This window comes from Leucopleurus acutus (assembly GCF_964270905.1).
Source record: "Leucopleurus acutus genome assembly, chromosome: 11".
Lineage (NCBI taxonomy): Eukaryota > Metazoa > Chordata > Mammalia > Artiodactyla > Delphinidae > Leucopleurus > Leucopleurus acutus.
Window position 1 is genome coordinate 46,645,157 of NC_139152.1, and position 6,167 is coordinate 46,651,323.

Here is a 6,167-nt window from a genome sequence, read left to right on the forward strand (position 1 = left end):
ACAGCCCGCTGGCGCCTCCCGCTCCGAAGCACCGTCATAGGCCCCGGGATCCTCCACCTGTGAGCGGCCCGGGTTGCGGAACATCCGGAGCTTTGCAATTTTGTTACGGAAAAAGCGAATCCCCGAGGGGGGTGGGGTAGCGGGCGGGCAGGCTGGCAGGGGAGACTTGAAACCGCTCCGGCGTTCCGATTGGCCCCCTCCGAGAAAAGGGGCGTGACCCCTCCTTACTATGCGGTGCGAGGACCCAACAACATTCCAGACGCTACGGCCACGCCCCCGGGCCACTCCCCCCCTCGCCGGGCTGCGGCCTCCCAGCCTCCTCGGCCACACCCCCTTCCCAACTACTTAAAAGGACACTCCAAAGCTCACGTTTCCCTACTCGGTGCAGGGGTGTTCCCGTCTGTGCAGTTCTACGTGGGTAAGGTAGAATGGTTCCGCCCTTCCGGTAACCGAGCAAGCCGCGAAGCCTAACTCACGTCGGGCCAGGATGAGAGGGTTCGGACAGTTGTTTTACTTCCTATTTGGCGCTCGAATTGTGGACCCACTGTTTCACATAAGAGTACAAGCATCGAACCCTGAAAGGAATATGTGTGTGTGTAGGCGGACTCAGGACCTCAGAGAATGAGAGCTGTAACTGACCTCGGGATGGTCTGACCCCCCCCCCGCCCCACTTCAAATGAGACCTAAGGAGCCAAGCTTTGCTCAAAGCCTCTCACTTATTCCCATTCAAGTCTTCCCCCGCTTTCTTCCCCTCCTCCCAATCCAGCCCTGCCCGCTTCGCTCCCCCTCCCTCACAATCCCAGCCTCAGTTTAGATGGATAGAGGTCTTTAAGGGTAGAGCTTCAGCTCTGTGGACTCTTGCTGCCCTCCCTCCTTGCTTTTAGGCCCCAGGCACCTTTCGCTGGCTAAGGCTCCTGGGCTCTCGTGAGCCTCCGGCTCAAGATACTAGGTGAGGGATATACATTTGTTCCCAAGAAGTGGGAGCTCCAGAAGGGCAGGTTTCAGCTCAAGGTCTTTTCCAGTGAGCTACAGCTATCCACAGGTGACACGGGCTGCCTTGGGAGAAAGGGAGCTGTTCACGTCAAGGCTGGTGAGAGTATTGTCCAGTGAGATTGCACTGGGTGACTTCTGAGCTACTTCCAACCCCCGTAGTTTATGATTCAATGGAGCTCACCCTGCCAAGGAAGGAACTTTCAGGAAGGTCAGGATTTTTCTGGTCCCTGGGGGGGTGGGGGCAGCTGATGGCCTTCCTGCTGCAGTTCCCATTGCCCAACATGCACCAGGTCTCACTGGGGGTTGGAGGACAAGCAAGCGGGTCACATCTTAACTCACCAGGAACTATCAAACACCTGCTCCCCATAAGGACAGGTGAGGTTGTGATGTGTATGTGCCTGTGTGCCTTCACAGTGCTCACGTGTACCTGTTCCTTCTGTTCCTACACATACATACATAAAACCTTTTTATATAACACCATTTTAATGGAAATGCAGTTTTTCCAAAATGAAAGTAGCTGGTACAGATCTGAATGATGCTTATGTAACTTTAAACACTGAGTTTGGGTAGATCCTAATTCATTAACAGAAGGGGAAAGGGAGGAGTTCTCACATATTTACCTCCCATCTTTGTCAGAAGGTCAAAAGGTCATGAATAGAAAAGGATTTTTGAGGTAAATCTTTAATAGGTTGCTAGGGGGCCTTTTGGGGCCCTCCCCCACCCTCTAGTGGGGTAGTTAAGCTGCTGCGGTGGGAGGAGGGGGGAGTGCAGACAGGAGCTGAGGACTGAGGATTGAGGGGTACCTGCTCCCCCCCACCCCTCTCATCCCACTCTGTAGTGTTGGGCGGGACACTTCACCTCCCTACACTGTAATTTCCTCCTCCATAGAGACAATCCCTCCCCCTTTTATAGTTTACAAAGTACTTTTCACATACATTTTCTGTCACATTTGATCTCTTATTGCTTCGAGGTTGACAGAGCAGATATGCCCATTTTGTAGATGAGGAAACAGGGTTTGGAAAGGTTAACTGACTCACCTAAGGTCTCACAGCTTGTTAAGAAGAGGAGGCAGGACTAGAAGTTGTCTTTTTATTTATCTATTTATTTATTTTTGGCCACGCCACGCAGCTTGCGGGATCCTAGTTTCCGGACCAGGGACTGAAACTGGGCCCACAGCAGTGAAAGCGCTGAGTCCCACTGGACTGCCAGGGAACTCCCTAGAAGTTCTCTTTTGACTTTAAGACTTGAATCTTGACACTTTACCTAGTTCCTTTCCTATCTATAAGATGGAGGAGATACCAGAACCTAGTCACTGTCCTTTCTTTTTTTTTTTGGTCACTATTTTTTCTTGCTAAGAACTCTGACTGCATCACCTCCTCTGGGAAGCCCTCCCAGATACCCACTCTCAAGCCAGAGCTTTATAGCCTCCTATGTACTCTCTCAGAGCACTTAGCATCATTTCTTGCAGATAGTTTGCTTACAGACTTCCCCACCAGAAGATGGATTAAGACTGTATTATTCATTTTGGATCTAGCATAGTGCCTGACACAGAGCAGGCAGACTTTCTTTATGTATTTGTGAGTCTATGTCTTAACCAGTGCTCTGAACCAGCAGTTCAGTAAGACACACAGCAAGAAATACATTTTGTGTTGTGAGATAACTGAAACAAAAGTTTCATGGGACAATACTTATCCTTGCTATGTGCATGCACTCTGATACTTTCTATTTATTGTATTCTGTTTTTTTAAGATGCTGGTCATGACTCTCTAAATGGATCTCATGACCCACCACCAGGTTGTGACCCATAGTTGGAACCACACTGCTTTCATCTCTGTGTGCTGTGGACGCCTTCCGTGTGTACGGCTCTAGCTGTCCCTGAAAGATACAGAGGAGGTGGCCCTCAAGTACCTCTTGCTCTGAGGTCAAAGAAAGTTTCATTTTTAAGAAAACACACAGAACCCTTCTAAGACCAGAGGCACTGGGGTGCTAATAGAACCAAGGGCAGAGGAGTGAGACGATGGAAGGTCCCTGTGAAGCCTGGTGAGCACCTCTGTGCCCCCAGAAACTACAAAAGCAATGGCAGCTTTACTGGAGCCTGGAACACAGACAGGCAGGGCTTGCACTCTTGATGCCATGGGCTTCTCACTGCTCTGTCCCCAGATTACAGGTCTTTAGCCCAGAAAGCTGTCTGGGGTCATGATGGGCATCTTTCCTACAGTTAAGGGGGTTGGGGAAGTGGGAGGCCTAACTTCTGCCTCAAACAACCTCATAAATACCCTCCTCCCTCCAGGCCCTGGGCCAGTTGCTGGTTGTGTGACTTTGGGTGGGCCCCGTTTAATTAGGTTCAAGGGTGACAGCTGAGGCCAGGGCTCTCAGGGCCTAACACCTCTCCCAAGAGAAAGCTTACAAACTATCTCTGGTCACCTACCTGCTTCTTCCCCGTATCTTACCTTTACCTCTACCGGAAGGCTGTTGAGAGGCAATCTGGAAGCAACAGCCCCTTCCTGCCCCTACCGCCACCTGAGTGCAGGCAGTGGGGTAGTGAGGGTGTGGCTCAAAGGAGTGCCATTCCTGTCTCCCATGGCTCCTCCGGTTGGACTGGCTGTTCCTGAGCCAAGGTTTGGGAAAGGGAAATAGCTGAAGGAGCTTCCTCCATGGGAGGTGCACGCTCACTCCAGGACCCTGCCCCTTTCCCCACAGAAAATAAACACAGGGTTGGGCGGAGACAGACCTTTCTTGACCCTCTGATGTCATTGAAATGTTCCATTAAAATGTTTTAAGAAAATTTTTATTACAAACAGAACACATCCATGTTCTTGCTTTCTCTGATTGTTCCTGGCAGAGTCTCAGTTCCGTTTTGTATTGTAACTGGGAAGGTGGGGTCTCAGCACCAGGGTTCCGGACCCCTGTGCCCTCCTGTCACAAGGCTTTTGCCTGGCTGTTTCAGGCAAGGTCCTGGGGGTGAGGTGGGGTGGGATGAAAAGACAGGATCTGGTGACAGTGACTGAACAGTTGTGGGGGGTGCCAGATGTGGAGGCTGGGGAGGGAGGGAGGAGCCAGTGGTGGTGAGTATAGCTTCTACGTAGAGTAGCCCGGGGAACCTCACTGGGGCTTCAGATTTGGGATGATGCATTCTGCAAGGTGTAGGCATGTTCATCATCCCAACCCTACCACTTAGTTATTGAGCCTCTTGATTTAGTTTCCTCATCTTAAAATGGGGATAATGTTAGTACCTACTTCATAGAGCACTGTGACGATTAAATGAGATAATATGCAAAGCAATGAGCGCCTGAAACACTGGAGGTGCTCAATAGCTATTACTCTCATCATCATCAACCTTGCCTTCTGCATCCATCATCTGCCCAGTTCCCCACACCAGAAACCTGAGGTCACCCAAGACTCCTCCTCCCCACTCATACCCACCCCCACAATCCATCCTGAGGCCAAGTGGCTCTTCCCCTCGCAAGTATTTGTCAGGCCTTTTCATTCTCCCCATTCCCACTACCTCTCTCTCAGGGGACGCTGGCATCAAGCTCTCTCCTCCTCTAGGGCCCAAATCCAAATCCATCCCCAGCTCTCCTAGAAGATGATGCAAATCTGATCCTGGCTATATGGAATGATTCAGCAGTTCCCCACGACTTTCAGAACAAGCACAGATGCCTGGCTCTGACTCCTGGTGGCTCACCCCACCCATCTCGCACACCTTCCCCACACTCACCCGTGATTCTGTCCGGAGGAAAGAGGCACCTGTGATTCTTTGGCACCGTGTGCTTCCACGCTTTTGCAAAGGCCGGTCTTTCTGCCTGCGTGCCCTTCCCCCTCCGGTGTGTGATGACTCCTCAACCTTTAAAATACAATTCAAGTGCCACCTCTTCCTCAAATCCTCCCAGGTCCCCAGCGGGACTTAGATGCTTCTCTGTGCTCCTGTATTTTCATTCTGGTTTACTTGACTGTTGCCCCCACTCCAGAGTAAGCTCCTTTGAGGGCAGGCACTGTCTTTTCTCCTCCACTCCCCTCATGCCCTCACAGAGTGGCAAACAGTAGGCTCTGTTGGAAGCCAGTCCCGCTGGGCACTTTCCTCCCCGGGCACTGCGGGTCTCCCGGGCCAGTGAGCCAGGGAAGCTCGGAGGCAGAACGCCAGCCTCCTAGACACTTTCTCCACCACCCAGGACAGGGAGTCCCAGACCCGGAGCGGAGCCTCGGAGCCTGACGGCCACCACAGGCACAAGAGTCTGGAACTCGGAAGTCTGGTCACATCTAACCCGGGCTTTGCAAACGAGGCCGGAGCCGACTAAGGCTTGGTGAAACCGACAGACACACCTCGCCCAGCACTCAGAAAGGGCGCGTGCCGTGGACGAACCCGCAGCAGGGTAGACCCTCGACCCTCCCACCCCACAGGCCGTATGTGAGCGTGTCAGATAAGGACAAATGAAACTATTTGGGACAGGAGCCGCCGGGCCTGGCCGGGATTTCGGCCTCCCTAGATCCCAGTTCCTCGGGAGCACTGCCTCCCCTCCCCCCACCTAGTCCTGGGAGGCCACGTGACCTGCGCCCCCAGGAGCCACTAATCGCCTGGCTCCGTCCCTTCTCCTAAATAGGGAAGCGACAGGAGTAGATCGAGTTTCTCGGCCCGTATTTACAGGTTTCCTGGACGAAGCCAAACCACCTCCTTCCCTCGCTCCCCCAGCGCGCGCACTGGGGAAAGGAGAGAAGGGCCCCCTCCCGCGCCCCACCCCCACCCCTCCAGTCCTCCGAGCCGCGGGTGCGGCCACTTCTTTCTCCCTCCCTCTTCCCTCCCTCCCTCCCTCCGCAGCCGCTCCGCCGGCCCCTCTGGGGGCAAAGCAGAGGTTGCCGCATTCCAAACCCCGGACGGCCCTTTGAGGTCACGTGGCGCGATGGGGGTGGGGCGGCAGGACGCCCCTGACCTAGGCTGGCGACCTAGAGGCTTTGCAGTGAAGCGGATCCTGGTGCCTTCTCCCCAGGCCTCTCGGAGGCCAGCTTCGTTTGGGGAGTGATGCAAGGCGGATTTTTACCCTCCAGCGCCTACTGTGTGCCTGGCCCGTGCTGAGTACTCACGCTTCTTACCTCCAGGCCTCCCTGCACCCAGGCAGGGGGCTCACGCCTTTCCCACTGGAAACACTGGCCGGGAGTCACCAAGGCAAAATGGATAGGGA